Raw genomic sequence first — 22,170 nt, 5'->3', positions numbered from 1 at the left:
TCCATGGTTTCTCCTGGGACACTCGTCATTCTAAGGCCATCTTGCCTGAGGTTTTCCCTGGGTTTTCCGAAGTCTTTTACAGACGAATGTCGGCACAGTTACCCCTGAAGTCGGCCCAGGACGCATACTAACCCCCCCCCCCCTGTCCCACTACTCCTTCCTGCTGTCCTCTCTCCAGCTGTCCACATCTGTACGCCGCTTATAGCCAGAATTGCTTCACTGTGCTAACACGGAATCAAAAAAATAAAATAAAATAAAATCTAGGCCATCTTGCAGAGAATTAGAGATTCAAAAGCTCGCATGCAATCCTGAAATTATTCCACAACTTATCTATCTTCGGATGCATGTACAGATTTCAGCGTTTGTCCCGTGGTTCAGCGTGATTCAGCATATGCGGCTTTACTTGCTGCTTATGTTTGTCTGTTTTAATATTAGTGTATAATGGCTGAAAGAAAGCTGTGCTCTAAAACGAGGAAGCAATATAGGAAGCAAATAGGCAAACGAGCCGAGGCGATCTCCAGGGACAAACACGACACATATAGAGCCTCAAAGTGCTTAAGGGACATAGTCAGCAAGTAATTAGAGAAAATTAAATAAAAAAATGAATGCCAGCACCAAGGTTTGAACCTGGATCCTTCTGCCAACCGGTCAGGAAGGACATGCCTTTATATTCGTTTTGCCTTCTCATGACTCGAGGAGCCTCAAGTAATCGGGACGGACAGGTGATTCAATCCTTTCCACTCACTCAGGAGGTTCGACGTTCAACCGCTGGCGCTGGCACTCACTGTTTTTTTCGTGAATTACTTGCTGAAGCAATCTCCTTTTTTTTGCGTAAAAGATACACAAGCCGCCAAAAGACATAACTATATTTTACACCAGCTTTGACCAACAAAGAATGATTCCACTTGCCCACACGACGCGTGATGTATGCTAAACTGCAAAGCACAATTTCTGCAACATTTCCTTTCACTGCCATGAAAAAAAAAAACGTCTTGAAAGAGAGCTAAGACACAAGATACGGGTGCATTGTAGGAGCTTTCCACTCATCGATTGGTGTAAAAATTCACTCAAAAACTCGACGAGTCACAGTCGTGCCGCTCACGCCGCAACAAGATTTCCCGCAAAACCGCGCTTATTTATTGCTTATTTATTTCTCGTTGTGCCCCCAAGAGACCTTGAGGTACCACAGCCAACAGTATAAGCTTGCCTTACTTCCAGCACAAACTGTTCATTCATAATCACACACAACAGAGCAAAGCAGCTTCCGTATAGACTGTATATCCTCCCGATTCCGAAAATCCCACCGAGTTCCCCACTACCATACTGTAACACCATATAATCATCCCCCGTTTGAGATGTATACTTAGGCGGGTGTCGTCGGATTTAACGAAAAAAAAAACACACACAAAAGTGGGGGAGACGCTCTCGGGTACCCAATATACGTAGTTCGAGCAAGTATATAGGTAAGCAAATTGGGCGTATCATAAATTAAATTGCGGCGTCTCTTTGATGAAGTGTTCTGCCGCATGCACGAGTCTCTGTGTCGTCCCTCACTTGGCGCGCTCTGGCTTCACCACTTTTGCGGGGCGTCAAGTTTCGAGCGTCGCGTACAGCCGACACAAAAGCGGTCACGCCTTCTCGTGGTCTCCGTCTCGTTAGTATAAGCGAGAAAAAGTGTGCGAAAAATAGAGAGAAAGAGAGAAAAAAACAAAAAAGAACACACCGCGACTGGGGATGAGAATTGCGGTTTCGGCGGTTCTTGTAATGCGGCGTGTGTGAGCCTACGTGATATGTAAATGAGCGGGTGAGGAGTGCTTTTCGGCAAAGTTGCCGCGCCTTTGTCGAGGTTGATTGGCCGTCTAATTGGCTAGAAAAGCGGAGCGCAAAAGTGGGTGATCTGCGCGTGAGTGTCGGAAGGGGGGGGGGGGGGGTCGTTTTGAATAGAGTATATATGGGACTGCGCAGGGGAGTGTAGTGTTTCAAAGGGAAGCGGTTCGCATCCCTTCGTAACGCGGCTCGTGAAAATTAACACACATGCACACGAAATCGGGTACGTTAAATTAAACCTATGAAAACTGGTTCCAGGCATGACAATTAGAGAATAGCGCAGTCTCAAAGTTTTATATGCGACCCTGTAAAGGTTCGAAATATACTGGGAAGCTGACACTTTCTGGGGTAACTGAAAAATACTTCCGTTTTTCCACACGTAGAAAGAGGAGCGTATATATTCGAAAGGAAAATGCGTGCAACCGTATCAACCACATGCATACAAATAAAGTTGTGCATTTGCTAGGCGTGATTAGGTCCGCCTACATGACAACCATCAAATATTTTCGAATATTTTTTTATATTGAAAACGTACATTTACACGGTCAATACACAACAACATGCACAATACACATAGAACGCGGCTTACAACACACGTCACTTCGTCCTTCACGTTTTCATCCACGTATTTCCATGCAAGAAACGTGCCCGTGCCGTGAAAAAAAGAAGAAAAAAAAACGAGAGAGAGAAAAGGTAAAGGAAGAAATGTGTTCCTTTTCATCTAGCATATAGAAGCGAAGAACCTACGTTTAGAAAACCCCAGAACAAGATCCAGGATATCCTATAGTGTCAAATTAATTTTTCGTCGTTCACTCCTCCTTCATGAAGACAACCAACAACAACAACAACAACAACATAGATGAGTGGATGATGATGATGACGTGGGACCAGAACAACCAGGATCACATCAAACTTGGTGGAACTCGTTCCTTAGGCTCCTTGCTGCAAATATGCCAGAGTTCAAATGCAAAGTGATACCCGTGTAAACGCTAGGCGGCGCATAAGCACATCCTAGCCAACCATCATCCAGAATGACATCATTCCCGATTTGTTGTAAACGACAGTCGTACGCCTTTCTGTGACAGTTATGTTTTTGTCACAAAAGGGGCGTACGCCCCGTGCTTGCCACAAATCAGAAGTGATAAGGTTATCATCCTGTGTCAATGGTTTGCGTTCACGGTGTTAGTGTGCTGAAGTTCTGTTTTACGAGTGTCTGTTTCTGGCGACAGTGTGTCCGCGATGCGTGCAGCGCAAGTCCAGAAGATCTTAAGAGCACTCTTAAAAATGAACTTCACCGCATAGCACGCTCCTAGGCGTCCTAGCCAACCATCATCTCGAATGATATCGTTATCCGTCCTGATTCGTCGGAAACGGGAGGCGCACGCCTTTTGTGTGACACTTATGCTGTTCATAATTGTCACCAAAAAGGCGTACGCCCTCCGTTTTCAACAAACCAGGGAAGATAACGATATAATTCGAGATGATGGCCTGCACTCTTAAAAATGAACTTCACCGCATAGCACGCTGCTAGCCAACCATAATCTCGAATGATATCGTTATCTGCCCTGATTTGTTGAAAAAGAGAGGAGTACGCCTTTTTTGTGACAGTTATGAACAGCATAAGTGTCACAAAAAGGCGTACGCCTCCCGTTTTCAACAAATCAGGTCACATAACGATATCATTCGAGAATATAGTTGGCTAGCAGCGTGCTATGCGGTGAAGTTCATTTTTAAGAGTGTGCTGGCTGGCTAGGAGCGTGCTATGCAGTGAAGTTCATTTTTAAGCGTGTAGACAAAACGCCCTGAAAATGCACTTAAGAGGGTTAATCTTAACCACGTAACTTCGACTATACTGCACTATTCCAGAATGCCGTATTCTTCCCATCCATGCCACGTCGACATATTTCCTCATTCGGGGCCAGGTAACGGACACCATCGGTCCATACACATCGCCGAGCATTCTGTTTTTTTTTTATTTTTATTATTATTATTCGTTTCCTCGAGCAAATACACCATTTCCTCCTCGTCCAGCCCCGAAGCGTTGGTCAGTGGACGTGACCGGCCCGAGCGGTCAGCCTTGCATTTTCGTTCTCACTTGCAGCGGGGGAGGGACATTTTCCCAGGGCTGTACCTTCATTTGAGGCGGCCTCAAAAGAGAGTCCTTGCTAAGACAAAAGGTTAGGGCGAAAATCGGCGACAAACAACTGCACACGGCTATAATTGCCCGTTTCCGGGAACTCGGTTGCAGGCGCCGGACACAGCGTGTCGCTAGTTACGACCGTGTAAATGCGGGGAGAGAGAAGAAATGGCGTGCGGTTCAAATTGTATCCGCTTGGAGTGTCCCACGCTTCGGGAATATTATAAGTGCGCGGATACCCCCCCTTTGAGCGGTCGAGAAAGAAGTTTTTGTAAGCAAGGACACACTCAGATGCTACAGAGATCCACGTGTTAGCGTTTTTGCGTCATGCTAATGTATGTTATCGTCCATCTTAATGACGCTTGTGGGCCTTAAGGATAAGTTTTTGATTACGCAACTAAATAAGCTCACATGGCGTAGTAGCTTACCGGTAATTTCTGCTCCTATTAAGCGAGCGCTATGTTGAAAGCTGTTTCATATATCGATCTTATTTATTTTAAAGTAGGACGTGTAGCTCAGTACATGAAACTGCACGGCGGTGAAGTTTTAGCATAGCGAAGCCACCTGATTTAATAATACGGTATTCCTATTTCACTTCTTCTTCTTCTTTTGATTTTTTTTCGAACTCAGACACTACGAAATTGCAAGGTTCGGATAAATTGCTACAGGAAAATCGATTCAACACTATAGTGGACCAATAAATTTAATATCTTAGAATTAAGTATGTGTGTCTATGTATATGTCATGGGAGTTAAATACTTCTGATCAGAACTGAGCATACATTCTAAAAACTGAACTTCACCCCATAGCACGCTCTGCGCCAACCATTGCCAACGGTTATCGCTTGTGATTCCTTTTGTGTCAATTATCCTGTATCCAAATTCACACAAAAAGGCGTACGCCCCCCTCACACTTCGAATCAAAAGCGATAACCCTATCCTTCCTGGCAATGGCTGGCGCAGAGCGTGCTATGCGGTGAAGTTCAGTTTTTAGAATGTACGGGGATCATATTCCGTTCTTAGTTCGTCGTTATATAGAAATAATTCTCACTGAGAAAACTGTGACAGTCGTGATACAGAATCGTCGTGAGGTTGCCAAATGAACCGTTGCGCTAACAAGCAAAACACCAGCTGTACAACCTCCTTTTTCGTGTCTATACCTTCTTAAGAATGCAATTGCAAAACAGCGGGCTGCCACAGCTGATCAACGGTACAGGTTATCGTAATGATAATGCACGGAGCCAAGCTGGAATCACTACACAATGGAGCGTTTATTTCAATGGAAGGTGCGCATGAACGAACACCGTCGTTGTCAGAGCTGTCGGCGAAAAGCCAGTTGACTGAATGCGCGGGCATGGACTGTATCATTTGCTGAACGCGACCAAGGGAGTAAATTATGGTGTACTTGCCGCCGCCCACCTCTGCCGACTGCACAGGTCTAACGTCGTCCGTGATGCTTACTGGACAGGTACACGGGTACATACAAGAAGGGAAAGGCATGGCGTAGGTGGGACTGTAGTATGCAGTTGACAGAAATTTGTTGAAGCAAACAATTTCGAGTGTTGTTTCAGACAATACGTGGTCTGAGTTCCTTGTTGTTGCCGTTTTTCTTAAATAACGTTAAATTTGTTGTTCCGGAGTACACAGCATTTTCTTCACCTTTCGGGTGTAAATGTCTTGTTCTACGGCATACACCTTTCTGGCGCACACCATAACACCATCATCACCGTCACCATCGTTCCAAGTGTTTTTCACCAATCTAACTTTTGCGAGTGATGTGGAGTTGCTGGCCGCACACTAGTGAAGCCGAAATCCCCATTTTATTTTTCCTAAGAAAAATCAAATCAATCAACCTTTGTGGTGTAAGTTGCACACCAACGGAGTTCTGTAAAGCACCCTTCTACACTCTTAGAAAAAAATGGTAGAGCAGTTACACCTTTTAAGAGACAATAGTTGTCGCATATGTTGTGCCTAAAACGTTGCAAAGTTCTACCTGCTACCAACGAATGAAAGTGTTACCGCTTCTGATTCGGTGAGCGATGGGGGCGTACGCCTTTTTGTGGCTATTTGGACATATGATAATTGTTTTTCCCACCCTTTTACACCCTTTATCAGGCGCTATGTTGACCTACACTCTTAAAAATGAACTTCACCGCATAGCACGCTCCTAGCCAACCATCATCCCAAATGATATCGTTATCGGCCGTGATTTGTTGAAAACGGGAGGCGTACGCCTTTTTTGTGACACTTATGCTGTTCATAATTGTCACAAAAAAGGCGTACGCCTCCCGTTTTCAACAAATCAGGGCAAATAACGATATCATTTGAGACGATGGTTGGCCAGGAGGGTGCTGTGCGGTGAAGTTCATTTTTAAGAGTGTAGGTGGTAACTATAGATGTTACCACATTTTTCAAACCTTTTTTTCTTTATAGAGGGCGTATTCCACATAAAGCACCACATTAAATGGCATGTCCTACAGATAACAAAGTTTCAGATGGCAACTTTTTCAAAACTGTTATTACACCTTCCGTACGCCCCGCGCTTTGCACAAGTCGGGAGTGATAAAGGTATCATTCTGTGCAATGGTTGGCCTTCACCGTGCTATGTGGTGAAGTTCTGTCTTTAGAGTGTTGTAGATAGCTGAGCGCATTGTTTTACATTCATCCTTCCGCTAAAACACCAAAGAAAAAACAACACCGACAAAAAAAAAAAAAAAAAACTCAGACCGTACTACTCGGCATGCGCAATCTCTCTCAAAAGAACGTAATGGAACGCAGCCTTATTTCGGACGCAACAACCTACCTTACTCACAGTTATCTAAACCTAGCTTCCTATATACGCGCGCTCTGCGACTTCCTCAAGCGTCCAGGACACGTAGAGGATGAAGAAAGAAACAGAAAAAAAAAAGTTCATTCAACCCCCTCGCTCCCTCCTCCACGCTCTGGATGTTGGACTGAGACGCCACTTTAATTCTCTCGTCCGATCATTTTCTCCACTAAGTTGGCGCGCCGCGTGAGGCCTGACATTTTCGCGCCGTTGTCTAGGCCTTTGTTTTTAGAGCCCCCCCCCCCCCGCTTTTTTCTCCCTGAAAGTGGCAGTAGCAACAGCCAGCTTTTGTTTCTCCGTGTGCTTCCTGCTCAGAACGCGGATTACGAGGCAACACGGAACGCGCAGATTTCTTGCGCGCTCACGTGGAAAAAAAAAAAAAAAGAACACAGGTGGCATACCGGCGAACACTGGTTACGTATCTGAAACGCCCTTGATCACAATCTTGCATCATCTTCATCATTTACATCATCATCATCATCATGCAACAACTTTATTGTATGATGATTAAAGAGGAGTTTCATCATTTCAAGGTGGTAACTTCAATAGTTACCACATAGGTCAACATAGCGTCTGATAAAGGGTGTAAAAAGGTGGTAAAATCAATTATCATATATCCAAATTGCTACAAAAAGGCGTACGCCCCCTTCGCTCACCGAATCAGAAGCGATAACCCTATCATTCGTAGGTACACTCTTAAAGATGAGTTTCACCACATAGCACGGTCCTATAGCCAACCGTCATTCCGAATGACAACGTTCTCGTCCCTGATTTGTTGAAAACTTAGGGCGGAGCCTATTTTTTGCAACACTTATGCTGTTCATAATTGTCAAAAAAAAAAAAAAAAAAGGCGTACGCCTCCCGTTTTCAGCAAATCTGGGAAGATAACGATATCATTCGAGGTTATGGTTGGCTAGGAGCGTGCTATGCGGTGAAGTTCATTTCTAAGAGTATAGCAGGTAGAACTCTGCAATCTTTTCGGCACAACATATGCGACAACTATTACCTCCCGAAAGGTGTAACAGCTCCACCCTTTTTTCTAAGAGTGTACACTCTAAAAGCTCCACCGCATAGCACGCTCCTAGCCAATCGTCATCCCGAATGACAACGTTCTCTTCCCTTGAATTGGTGAAAACGGGGGGGCGTACGCCATTTTTTGTGGCAATTATGAACTGCACAATGCCGCGAAAACGATGGTTGGCTAGGAACGTGCTATGTGGTAAAGTTCGTTTTTAGGATTGTAGTTCTGGTCTTTTGAAATTTCCGCAGGCCTGTGACGGAAAAAGGAAAGCGTCACCACAGTCCTGCTGTCGCGGGACTTTAGAACGCTTCCAGTGCGTAAAATGACAGCACGATACAGCGCAATCTTAAAAATGAACTTCACCGCATAGCATGCTCCTAGCCAACCATCATCTCGAATGATTTCGTTATCTGACCTGATTCGCTGAAAACGGGGGGCGTACGCCTTTTTCGTGACAATTACGACCAGCATAAGTGTCACAAAAAAGGCGTACGCCTCCCGTTTTCAACAAATCAGGGCAGATACCAATATCATTCGAGATTATGGTTGGCTAAAAGCGTGCTATGCGGTGAAACTCATTTTTAAGAGTGCGCAGCTCGATACGTTTCTCCAAACTGAGAAGTGCCGTTTAATCCTCCATTCTTCCTTCTAAACCACACAATTTTTTGGTTATTCCTGAGGCCGCGAAGCCGTATTTACGACTTTGGCAATAGAGGCTACGTAAGAGAGAAAAGAGGAAAAATACCGGTCACGCTTCGCAATCTAACCGAACACTGCACCCCCAGGACAGCGCAGCCCATTCGTGTATATAAGAGAAGCCAACTTTACAAGCTGCATCTTCATTATGAAAAGATGCATACCCATATCCAGTAGTCACGCGCAGAAAAAAAGCAACAGGAAGGCTGCATATTTGGAGATTGTGCCAAAATAATGTAAATGCGGAAGCTTTATAGAACCAGTCGTCGGTGGGTGAATTTTTGGAGACGTGCTCGTACCAGGCGGACGGAGCTACAAGGTTGTTGGCTATGGTTGTTGGTATCGCATTGAGAGAAAGGTTGGTAGGACCCGAAGACAAAACGTACACTCTAAAATCAGATGGTGGTGGTGGTGGTGGTGGTGGTGGTGGTGGTGGTGGTGGTAGTGACGAGACCGGCTTGACCAGAACTTCACCGCATCGCACGCTGTACGCCAACAACTGCCACGAATGATGGGGTTATCGTTTCTGATTCGAAGAGACAGGGGGCGTACGCCTTTTTTGTGGAAACTATCATTTATTTAAATTGCCACAAAAGGGAGTACACCCCTCTCTCTCTTTCTTCGAATCAGGAGCGATAAACATGTCATTCGTGGCAATTGTTGGCGTACAGCGTGTTATGCGGTGAAGTTGTTTTGAGACTGCATGAGGCTATCGCTTCGAAAGGATGTCCCTGCACTCTAAAAACAGAACTTCACCCCACAGCACGCTCTCAGCAATCACCATCGCGATTGACATCGTCCTGCCGCCTGATTGGTTAAAAACGGGAGGCGCACGCCTTTTTGGAACACTTATGCAGTTCCAAAAAAGGCGTACGCGCCACACTTTCCACGAATCGGGAGTGATAAAGGTATCATTCACTGCAATGGTTGGCCTTTACCGTGCTATGTGGTGAAGTTCTGTTTTCAGACCGGGTTTCGTCACCACCACCGCCACCACCCTGCTTTCAGAGCGTGTTTGGTAAGACACGAAGACAAAACGTACGTCAAAAATAGGTTTCAGATGACCTAAAATAACATTCTACAATAAATAAATAAATAAATAAATACGTAAATAAATAGATAAACAACGACAACAACTTTATTTGAATGATGAGCGGGGAGCTTTCAATAAATAAAAGGAGGCACTCGAGAGGTACCCGTCACAAGAAGAGTCCGTCTGCGCACCATTCACATTGTGGCCACGAGCAGAAGCCGCACGCTTATCTCTCAGCATTTTTGACTTTGGCCCAATGGCTCCTCCATTGAAGATTTAAGCGCCCGATCCATGGTGAGCAAGCAAGCAGCACGCAACGCTGCCGACTGTTGGCACGCAGCTTATAAAGGAAGCAACCAAAAAAAGAGAGAGAGTCCGTTTTGACGAGCCAGCCGCATCCGTATCGATTGGAAGTGCGTGATCGCTTAACGCATGAAGAACTGCCAGTGATGCGGCGGATGCGCTTTCTTGCTTGCATGCACGCTGCCTCCTCACGATCCCCCGAATACGTGAATGGCCCCCGCTGTTCAATCGGCCTTGCTGTCCCCCCCTCCCCCTCTGAGGGTCACAGGTTGTACGGAAGTGAGGTAACGAATGCGGTTCTGTGCAATGAGACATATGTTAACGGACACCGTATATACGGCAACTCTTCCATCATTCCTTTTATTTATTTATTTATTTATTTATTTTGTACTCGTCGTTGGATCGGTGGAAGGCACGTTTTACGGTACTTTGGGGTTATTTACCGCGGTTAAGATATTCGCAAAATGCAGCGTTGTTGTTCTGATACTGTTTCTTTCAGCATTCCCAGATGCATCTTCTGATGAAGACTGCATGGGGAGGGGGGGGGGGGGGGGAATGTTTAACGCATCACGCTTCAGAAAATATTACTGCTCCCGCATTGGAACGCTTAGCAGGCTCTGACTTTTGTCCTCAGATATGTGTTATGCAAAAGAAAAAAAAAAAGAAAAAGAGAGAGAGAGAGAGAAATGTTGCACCTCTGAAATGTTGCAGACATCTTGACAAACATCTTCCGAACCTGGGGGCTTAATCGCTTCATCGTCATTACGGTCGTTACCAGCTAACGAGTGGCGGGAAATTCAAAAAGATGGGCACGTGACATATTGCGCGTGAGGTGTACCACGCCCTTCACGAATCGCGCGAAGAGCGCCGTGCACGTGTTTTATCACGTGCCCTTCTCAACGAGTGCCCCGTCCCTAGTTAGCTCGTAACGCGTGCAAGTGATTAAGCCCCCTGATCTTCTGACGTCCACAGCCGACTCGAGGCCATTGTAACTTCTTCTCTCTCACAACGGTGACGGACGGACATACACGACTGTCGATGTTGGTGGGCGCTATGGAGCAATCTCTTTGATAGTGGATTGTATTTAATAATAATAAAAAAAAGGGGGCAGTAGTCTGGCCCAGACAACCTGATGGCAGTCTATTTCATTACAACGTCCGCTAGGGTAAATGAAAGATAACTGAAACACGAAATAGTGCAAACATGTTTTTTGTTTTTTTTTGTTTCAGTGATATATATAAAAGGGGTACTATTGGGCAGCAAAGGTCGCAACCCCGTTTAAACCATTACAGATTTCGCTCGTTAAGAGAACCTCAATCTTGCGCTGCAACCCCATACCACCCACGAACACAGTAGCTCATCGCGAATGAACGCTGCAATCACTACGCGATATTGCACATATACACCGCTGCGATCATAATAATCACGATCGCGTATACAAGGAACCGTATAACTGCCCCGTAATAAAAGCAGGCGCTTTTACTAGGCCGTCCAAACAAAATATAGGAGCTCTTTCCAACGGCGCAGTTCAACTTCACTACACACCGCAACCACATCAAACAGCTTGAGGGGTTCGTCTGCCATTCACAGTCCCTCCCAGAAGGAAAAAAAGAAGACCGGCTCGTTAATGATGGCAACTGACGCGGGTCCAAACGTTGCAGCAGCATTGCGCCCAGAGCAACGATAGGATCATATCGCACGCGCTTCTCGTATACACGCACAAACAGCAGGCGATAATAGCTGGAGTATAGCTGCCCCCCTTTTTGGGCGCGGACTGATCGTTCGAATAAGGTCCGGTTTGTATGGAGATGCGGCGTAGTTACCGAACATAAATCCTGAGCCAGTGTCGCACTGTCTTGGCGGGGAGATCGGCTCGCCCAGTAATTGCCACCTTCATCCATTTGCCCCTGCCGTCAATGAATGCCTACTGGAGATATATGCGTCGATCGGGAGGCGCGGCGCGGTGCCTGATTACGCGGAACGCTCGTCGCATGCAGGTTTCGAATTATATCGGTGCGCAAGTGCAGTCGCAGGTGAAAAAGGGTTACACATGCTCAAGGTTGAATAGAGGTGTTTGAACGCGAGAGGGAAAAATTTAGAGGCCTAATATGCCACCGGATATTCACACCTGTTTATATGTGCGTCTTGTACGGGACGGTTGTTCGTGCAAACGCTGAGCGCAGTAGTATTGGAAGCACTGTATACAAAGGCGACACGATATACAGGAAGCAGTCTCACATCAAATGTCAGTATAAAGTGGTGCCACTTCGAAGGAGTAAAGCGGCTGTCTGAGCATGTTTTCGAAACGGTTATCGTGAACGCCTCAATAGCAAAATGGCAGTTGCAGTTACGTGGTGGCAGTGGTGGAGATGAAAATGCTTGATGGGAATTGATGTTCGGAGAGGGATATATCGGTATTTTTAAAATAAATATCGATATACCGATGTATCGATGGATAGTCCTGGGCCGACTTCACAGGGAACTGTGCCGACATTTGTCTTAAAGGCCCCCCCGTCTGAAGAAAACCCAGGCAAAACACCCGGACAGCACAGCCGGCTCCCGGATTACATACCTGCAATATTTCCCAATGACGAGCCAATGAATGTGCCACAATCGTCATCGTCATCTTCGTCGCTGAAGTATAGCTGAAGACTAAAAAGGGAACACGAAAAAGTGAATGTTAGATTCGACCACTCGCCTTCGGCATAATCTATTTCACCAACCAATTCAGCGACATCGTAACATCGACATTCGTAACATCCTTTAGCTCCTAGAAGTCTGGGCTGTGGAAGCTACAGAGACCAATCGTATCACTCCATTAGAAGGGTGGCGCAGTAGTAGGAAAGCTGATTGGCTCATCATGGCTGGCTCGATGGCTTATGGCTTGCGATGATTCGAGGAAAGTAGAATAAGTAGCTAGCGTATAATATTTTGTCTATTTCATACCTACTAGTAGATTGCAAGGCTTCACAATTGCAAGTTTGAATCAATCATTCTCATGTATCGGGACATCACGGCTTATTCAATGACGTATTCATATTGTTCAGAGAAAATACAAAGAAACAGTGCAAAGAAGGAATTCTGTAGAGGCTGAAAGCCTAGATTCTTGGACGTTGTTATCGTATCTCAGAAGCGACAAAGAGCAAAATTCGTTTCGACACTGTATTCAGCTATACCTTCAACACTTAGGAGAGACTCAATTGGAAGGCTCTCATAGCACTTAATTACAAAACTAGAAAACATACAAATGAGGGCACCGAGGTTTATTTTTAACTCGTACCGAAGAAACTCGTCAATATACAATAACAAGACTATATACAGACAATCTGGATTACAACCCTTAGTAGCGAGACTAAACGACTTAAGTTCTTTTACGAACTACTGCACGGCAAATTCAGAATTCAGACATCAGATTATGTGACTACTTTATCTGGCCAGCGAACTCGGTAGACGCACGATCACTAGTTCCAACAGTTTTCACGGCGTAACATTGTTTTAAATTTAGTTTCTTCCTACGTACCGTTTTAGAGTGGGTGCGGGATTTATTGGCAGAAAAAGAAAAAAAAAAGAACGCAAAGGAAAGATAAAAGGGGAAGATCAGCCATGCAGTACGTGTGATCACCTGCAGTCACGTGCGGTTGATGCTGACACTGCTCATGCCTTTGTGCCTGCACTGAACGACCTGATGGAATGAGTGTGTCATGTTGCACTTACTATTTTTCTTTTTTTTTGTCCACTCCTGCTTTGCCCCAACTGCGGGCTGGCAGTATGTCTAAATAAAAAAACGAAACGAAACAAAAACACCCTCCACTTTACCGTGTCCAAGAAGCCGGACGTAACTTGGACCACGCATATATACACACACATGGCCCATGGCGGTGTGCGATCCACTCTATATAGTCTCCTCGATCACAATCAAGAGGCCCCCATTGAGCCTGGAGCAATTGCAGGACATTGCATCCGAAGAAGGATGGCATTGCTATTATCGGTTCCATCTGTGGCGTATGTCGCAGACACAGCGCGCGGGCAGGCATTCCTGAGGAAGAGAGCCACCCATAGGTGTGGTCTCTCTCTGTCTGTCCCTTTCGGCCGGGTGGGGTCTACATAGCGGTGCCGTACACGGCCGAGGCCACTTGTTGCGCGTTGTTTTCATTAATCTTGTTGCTTCGGGCAAGCAAGACAGCGTCCACTCGGTTCACACTTATACGTTGATCGCTGCTCCCGAACGGACTATATGCCGCCCGTGGTTTAAATGAAAAAAAAAAAAAAGAAGGCTTCTTGCAGGAGCCTGTCCAGCGTCTTGTACACTGTAATCAAAGAGGGTATATAGTCCGTAATTTAAAAGCAGGAATGCCTCGTCGTGTTCGAGTACTTTAATTCCGAGCATTAATATTACATAAGGACGAGTTGGAATATATTGAGATTGCACAGCAAGGTACCAGACTGTGAGATTAAACAGTGTAAGTGGATTTGTCTGGCAACAGTGCAATAGGTGGTGCATTTGACGTTATACAGGAATATGTGGCAGTTAGCGCGGGGTGCACTGACCATTTTAAACTGTCAAAGAGAGAGAGAGAGAAGAAAGAGCGTTTTAGCATATTTCCTAATGCGAAAAATGACGCTGCTTTCTGCTAGCAGAAATGTTCAATAAAAATATAACCTCACCAAACAAAATCGTGTGTGCCTGGGGGGAATATAGGTTTATTGCAAAGAGAAAAAAAAAAAAACAAAGAAAGAGGGGAAAGGTTAGCCTGGCTCCAAAAGCCGACTTGCTATTCCCGCGTAAAAAAAAGAAGAAAGAGAAAGAGAGGAAGAAAAGAGGCGCAGCCACAGGCTCAGCACGAGCCCTGTGTCAGTCAGTTCGGATCGGTGAGGCCGAGGCTGGATGAGCTCAGTTCGTGCTCTAATCCGCCAGGAGAATGGGGGCGATGAGGTGTGCCTGTGCCCGAGCAGAACAAATAGAAAGCTACGGCCGCTGTTACACTCTAAAAAAAAAAGCTTCACCGCATAGCACACTGTGCGCCAACCATTGCACAGAATGATAGGGTTATTGCTTCTGATTCGAGGAGAGAGGAGGACGTACGCCTTTTTGTGGCAATTATAATATATCCAAATTGCCACAAAAAGGCGAACGCCCCCCTCTCTACTCGAATCAGAAGCGATAACCCTATCATTCGTGTCAATGGTTGACGCACAGTGTGCTGTGCGGTGAAGTTCTGTTCTTAGAGTGTGGGGTACTTCATTCGAATGATGCACTAAAAAAGTATAAAAACTGATAATAATAACTTCACCGGATAAAGACCTGCATTCAGGATGATATCGTTGTCTCCCGATTATCTCAATTACAATTTCAATTGTTTTTATTTCCATCTGAGGACCAGGAGCGTACGGATATGGTCACGGGCGTGTTGTGCAGTGAAGTTCTGATTTTACAGTGCAATAACAAGACCACTGTAGAGGTATTTTTTTTTCTATAAATTGCTGTTACAAACGAGAATATACCGAAACATATCGCGATATAGTTATAGATTATGTTAGATACCGAGACATGCAAGTATCTGGTACAGCTGTAGATGTCAGATACCGAGATGTAGTGGCTCTTATTTAGTCACTTATTTAGTGAGTCTAGTGTACCTGGTATAGTGAGACGCTATAGAACAGTGTCACAATTATTTTACAGGCGCGACAACTTCGGTTGTTTTACGTTTCATGTTCGCGGGGACAAAGGAAAAAAAAAAGAAAACAGAAAAGCACACACAGAAATAGATGCCGAATTTTAGCGGCCCGCGCTTTGAAGTTACACGCAATGTGCTATAGCTAGGGTTTCGCGTTCTCGATTTTTTGTTTTTGGGCCGATTCGGCGTATGTTCTTCGGTGTTTATTTATTTTCACGAAATCGGCGCTTTTCGATGTTTTTACTGGCCAGCATCAACAACTTGCTGATCATGTGCAGCAATTTATCTCTGTCATCGTTCCTGGAATGTCCCTCTGTATTCGCCATTTTTCGATTAAAACCGAATGCGGGAAATTTTATCCGGAGTACGGTTTTCGGTGCTTTTCGGTTAACACCGAAAACACGGAACTCTAGCTATAACTCATATGATGCGCCACAGAACGATTTTCATTGGTTTTTCACAGTAAAAGAGAGCTAACACCTGTATACGTAGCGTTGTGTTTAAAAAAGCAGTACGCTCTAGCTAAGAGTAAAACATAAAAATCACCCCGAAAGACATCAGAAATACCGTCGAAAAAGATCTCGTGTTCTCGACCAGCGTCCCCAGAAAGCGGCGTATATGAAGCGTTGGAAAGGTGGAAGTGATTTGCATCGTCCTTTCATTAGTTGCCGCCAAGACGGTGCATAAGAAAGTGCCGCCCCGACTTTCTCAAGGTGTCGTTCCTTAAGCAAGGCAGGCGCTGTGGGTGGGTGTCTGTATAATGCTGGGAACAACTACATGATATACTTACTGGTAGCCCGTATTTTACACCCCCGCGTATATACCTGCAGCGAAAACTGAAAAAATATTGGGCTGAGCAAAAGATTTCGCTAGTAGGGATTCTAGGGAAACTGTGTGATTAAAAAAAGTTAGGAAATTACCGTTTCAGTGACTTTGTATTGGCAATGTATTGGCAGGTCACGTGTTCGTAGTGAAGCGGGAGGGCATGCGTGCAGCGTTAGTAGCGGTAGCAGTAGAATTGATTGAATTGAGAATTGAGATGAATGATTGCTATATCACGCGAAGGATGTGATAGCATTACGAACTACTCTCTGTGCGCTGTAAGAAGAAAAGGACTAAACAAGGCAGCAATTGCAGCTTCTAGTCCTTTCGACCGCAGTTACTCCCCGCTTCAGTCCTCTGACCCTGCACTCTTAAAAACGAACTTCACCGCATAGCACGATCCTAGGCAACCACCATGTCGAATGATATCGTTATCTGCTCTGATCTGTTGAAAACGGGAGGCGTACGCCTTTTTTCGTGACAATTATGGAGAGCATAAGTGTCACAAAAAACGCGTAGGCCTCCCGTTTTCAACAAATCAGAGCGGATAACGATATCATTCGACATGACGGCTGCCTAGAATCGTGCTATGCGGTGAAGTTCGTTTCTAAGAGCGTGATGTTTACACCCTATAGCAATGAAAATACAGTCAGCCCTCGGTTTAGGAACGGTTAACGTCCCCGAAAACATCGTTCATGAACCAAGGGATTCGTAAATCGGGGTTAGGAATGAGAAAGGGATGTGAACTGATACGAGGAGGAGAGGTGGGGAGGAGAGTTGGAGGAAGTGAACTGACACGATAGGAGGAGCTGGGAGAGGGAATGACTCAAGTGTATTTAGAGCCCGGTTGGACGGAATAAAATTCTTTGGTCGGCATTTCAGTGCTGCGGCTTCATCTTCTTTGTGCACGTTCTTGTTTGTTTGTTTGTTTTTAAGCAAAGAAAAAATAGAGGAGAAATTGATACTCGTCTCCGGACGTGTTCTGCTACTCCTAACATAACTCCCCCCCCCCCCCCGAAGAAAAACATACTTCTCAGGTGCTCTACTCGCAAGTTCGCTATTCACTATTCACATGTTAGCTATTCAGAAGTCCACTATTCACGTGTTCAATAGAAGACCACTACTCACATGTTCACATGTTCTTGTCTTTGTCCCCGCGCTAACGGTTTTATCGAGTTTAAATATGAGTTACTGACCCGCCCAAGTTTTAACCCTTTTTGAAAGGGACTTCCAAGGTCCCAAAAGGAGTCCCAAAAGGACACTGTTTATGAAGCCAGGGAATTCGAAAATCCAGGGTTGACTAGACCCTAAATTATAATTTTTATGTATTTATTATTATTATAGAATGCGGTCACAACATCTAAATCGCATGTTTCTATTCAAAAAAAAAAAAAAAAGGAATAGAAACGACCTGGTGGTCGTCCACGGCAGGTTGCGCGATTCTCACGCATGGCTCGCCACAGACGCTATTAAAAGGCATTATCCGACGCGTATTATCAAGAAAAGGACATATTCCAACATGCCAAGGACGTCACCCTAGCGAGACACATTGCGTCGGCGGCGAGTGCATTAAAAATATAATGCGCGCCACTGCAGAGTGTGGAGACGAGGCAGACATAATTGCATTTCGCCACGGAGAAAAAACGAGTTTCCTCGTACGGAGCCGGATGCGGTGACAGTTCACCGGCAAACCATGCGAAACGCTTGTCGCCTTGAGCCAAGTCGTGCAGGAGGGAGACCGTGAAATAATAATGTCGTGCCCAGTCCAAATGCGACCGTGCACTGATAAGCGTTGATCGCATGAACGGTGCAGGCCCCAGTAGTTGCGCCAAATTGGAAAACAGAAAATGAGAAGTCGTAATCAAGGGTCTCCCTGCCGGAGTATGCTTTCGAATTTAATGGAGCGGGAGATTAACCTCGTGTGAGGAATAAGAAGGTATGAAATCGGTTGCCAGCTAGGGTTTTGGAGTTGTGCTGCATACTGGGTGTGTACGTGGTTGGAGAGAGTTGATTGAGAGTCTATTGAACACGTGGTTGGAGAGTACGTTGATTGAAAGCATGCTAATGGCGTACAGCACAAAAAACGTCCAGCACCTTCGAGGAATCGTTCTTTGACTGAACGTGACTACAGGCACACCACACTCGTCAGGAAAAAGGGTGCAGCAGTTACACCTTTTAGGAGGTAATAGTTGTCGCATATGTTGTACCTAAAAGGTTGCAACGTTCTACCCCCTATACCTCACGTTCTGCCACGAATGATAGGGTTACCGCTTCTGATTCGGTGAGCGAGGGGGCGTACGCCTTTTTGTAGCAATCTGGGTATATGATAATTGCTTTTGCCACCCTTTTACACCCCTTATCAGACGTTATGTTGACCTACACTCTTAAAAATGAACTTCACCGCATAGCACGCTGCTAGCCAACCATCGTCTCGAATGATATCGTTATCTGCCCAGATTTGTTCAAAACGGGAGGCGTACGCCTTTTCTCTGACACTTATGCTGTTCATAATTTTCACAAAAAAGGCGTACGCCCCCCGTTTTCAACGAATCGGGGCAGATAACGATATCATTCTAGATGATGGTTGGCTAGGAGCGTGCTATGCGGTGAAGTTCATTTCTAAGAGTGTAGGGGGGGGGGGGAATATAGGTTTATTGCAAAACAAAACAAAAACACGAAAGAGGGGAAAGGTTAGCCTGGCTCCAGCAGCCGACTTGCTATTCCCGCTTACAAAAAGGAAAAGGGAGAAAAGGAAAAATAAAGAGAAAGAAGAAAAAATAAAGACAAATCGGAAAGAGCGAAAGAAGAGGCGCAGTCACAGGCTCAGCGCGAGCCCTGTGTCGGTAAGGAAGCGTACGAGTTCCCTTCCGACGCGCCACTGAATGGGGCGTTGCAGAGGGCCCAGTAGCGTTGCCAGCGTGACCTCCCTGAGCCCTAGGGCAGCTAGCCGCTCCATCAGAGTGGCACGGGGAGCGGCGAACAGGCGACAGTGGAGGAGTAGGTGGGAAGTGTTGCCCTCGGTAGAGCAGGCTGCACATGTAGGGGTGTCAAGCGTGTTGAGTTGGAAGAGCCGTAAGAGTGTAGGTGGTAACTATTGAAGTTACCACCTTTTCACAACCTTTTTTCTTAGAGTGCAGGGTTGCGTTTTTTGAACGATTAAAGAAGAACCTCATTATATATTTTAGCACCTTGCGTATATTTCTATTCATACCTCTTTAAACATCTCTTTACAGCTGTCACTGTCATCCTGTATTTGTTGCTGTTATTTTGTGCCATCAGATGTCTCTCATCAAAAGTCTCTACAAAGTCATAATCTCCACCTGATCTCTGACCTGTTGCACTAAAGTTGCGATGTGGGGTAGCTGGTATCGGTGCTACACAATGTTAAAGCGATGAGACGCAGACACAAAGAGTACACAGCAGTCGTCCTGTCATGTGCTTTGTGTCCGCGTCTATAAGGTGCTGCTTTAACATTATGCTGAACTATTGCATTCGGTTCCCCTTTCCCTTAGATTACAGCGCCATATTATCGGACGATATAAAGCAGCACCTGCTATACCTCTTACTCTCGCACGACTCGAACGAGGGACAATCCATTTCTGAAGATACCGAAACAAATAAATAAAACTCCATTAACGAAACCTCTCCGCCATTCAAAAAACCGCGAAGATCTTCCCACCGTATAGCAAATTAGCGAGTATCCAAGTTTACGCGCTTTCTGTGATTTATCGCTTCACGAAGGTTCATAACAGCTCGCGAGCCAGACGTTAATGAATAGAAACAAAAAATAAAATAAAAAAATAAAAGGAAGTTTCCCCTCCGCCAGGTGACATTAATCGTGACAGCGGACCTTCGCGCAGCTGTCGCCACGTGCAAGATGAAAGACTCGAGAAAAACATCAAAAAGAAGAAACTGTTCTCCGCCCCACATGCAGTTGCACAGAAGCAGCTTCCATTATTTTTGGTCATATCTTTACCAGTCCCTTTTTATTTTCCGCGGCAGCTTCGTCTCTGGGAACGAGCACAGCTTGCTTGCTTGCTCTGCTCGCAATTACGCAACATTGTGCGGTAGCGGCAGCGGCGGCGCCATTTTATGTCCGTTTTACCGAGCCTGTCCCCTCAATGGCAGGCGTGGTCGTTGACGTCATTATGCCCGTACCTTCCGCCCAGCTAAATTTTCGTTGATTATCCTCACGTATAGCGCGGAAAGATTGTCAAAGTACCCACCCGCTGCAAGCTAAAACGTGGGGGCTTTGAGGCGAACCTAAACGAAAAAAAAAAAAGAAAAAAGACATCATGCACACATCATTCCCTCTGCACGCATTAACCTAGGTTGGATTGGATTGGATTTGACTTAAAAATAGTATGGATATTGTGGCTTCCACATGTGTCAAGCCGGCTACTCCAGCACACTTGTGCTACACTGAAGGGCGCTGCAGAGCTCAGCGCTCTGCAACCTGTAAACCTGCAATCTCCCCAAACCAACTCAGACAGATGTCTCTCGGACATGCCTGTGTACTATTGCTGACCTTTACTATATACTTTTGGCCATTGTACCGTCTCTCATCTGTTTACGTTTTGTTTGTTTTTGTCCCGCTCCTACAACAGCTTTGTAGGCTAGTAGTATAAATAAATAAATAAATAGATAAATAAAATAAAGGAAACAAAGGATGAAATGGAAGAGAACGACCCATACTCGAGTCATGACCCCATCCCAAAAAACAGAAGGCAAAAACGCCGTAGGCAAAGTTCAAATTCCCTCAGTTTTTCTTTTTATTTATTTGTTTTCCTTTTTCTTTGTTTTTCTTTTTGTTTGCCTTTATTTTTCCCCTTTTTTCCTGGGAATAGCAAGCCACCATACCGGTGGCTAACCTTTCCCTCTTATTTTTTTATATATAATACACATATCCCCCCCCCCTCAGTTGCGTTCCGGACAGTCGACTGGAATATCGTCTCCTTCATTCATTCTTCGTTCCAACCCAGCGCTTCCTCTGTAGAGAATCCTATGGAGACTCAATGGTTCTTTACGAAGAGTCTCACAAAAGACGCCTACTGGCTCGTCGCAAATATTGGTACATTATTTTGAAGTCCCTTCACACAAACACAGATCATGTCCGCGCAGTTTGCAGCACGAAGTGATCAAGAGTGTTTCCGCCGACTGCACAATTTCTATGCTGAGTGCCAACGATCGACGAAAAATGGCAATTGTTGAGCAATGTGCATCATAGAAGCTCGTTATGGGTGACCCTCGTTTTCGACGATCCGTCACTATTTGCGATTTGGTGCTAAAAACGTGGAAGAGTAGAAAGGAATGGCCAATTGAAAACGAGAAACGGATATTCCGGATCTGGATGATGCGTTGATGTGCTATGTGGGTGACGAAGAAAAAAAAAGTCTGTATACCCTTTCCAGTATGCTTAGTGTTGAGGGTTACACAAGCGAGGTTGGTTTCGAAGGATCGTTGTCGACAACGAGGATCGGTATTCGAAAGAAGAATTATGCAAAGTGCAAGAGTCAAGATGTCACACATGATCGACTGGTATACATGACGTCACCCATGATAAAATTATATGAATCATTCATGTTCGACCTTCGCTACATAGCATGTTCAGGACCAACCACTGCACAGAGAACTATAGCGTTTACGGCTTCTGATTTGTGAAGAGAGTGCTGCTCAACTAATGAAACTGTACTTCCAGTTATTTACCTCAAACCATGATGTGCTTATTTTATTTCATATACGTATTTTACTGCAGTTCCTGATATGATATTGTCAGGCAAAGTTCCGGTCAGGTACAAGAAATGTTTCACGTCCCAGGGCTGTATGCCCA

At 45.2% G+C, this 22,170-nt stretch overlaps 1 protein-coding gene and 1 long non-coding RNA gene across 2 annotated transcripts in view; one reads left to right on the top strand and one right to left on the bottom strand.

Annotated features, from left to right (window-relative positions):
- LOC135371299 (uncharacterized) overlaps nucleotides 1–12,495 on the bottom strand; it is a 47,387-nt gene extending 34,892 nt beyond the window's left edge. Inside the window, exon 1 of the long non-coding RNA XR_010415556.1 lies at nucleotides 12,416–12,495. This is a non-coding gene — a long non-coding RNA (uncharacterized LOC135371299). The remainder of the gene's footprint in view (nucleotides 1–12,415) is intronic.
- LOC135371295 (zinc finger protein basonuclin-2-like) overlaps nucleotides 1–22,170 on the top strand; it is a 192,927-nt gene that overhangs the window by 20,287 nt on the left and 150,470 nt on the right. The gene's annotated exons all lie outside the window — the stretch shown is intronic.

Source organism: Ornithodoros turicata, chromosome 10 (genome assembly GCF_037126465.1).
Source record: "Ornithodoros turicata isolate Travis chromosome 10, ASM3712646v1, whole genome shotgun sequence".
In the NCBI taxonomy this organism is placed as follows: Eukaryota; Metazoa; Arthropoda; class Arachnida; order Ixodida; family Argasidae; genus Ornithodoros; species Ornithodoros turicata.
The sequence above is the reverse complement of the archived record's forward strand: the minus strand, read 5'-3'. Positions and strand labels throughout refer to the sequence as shown.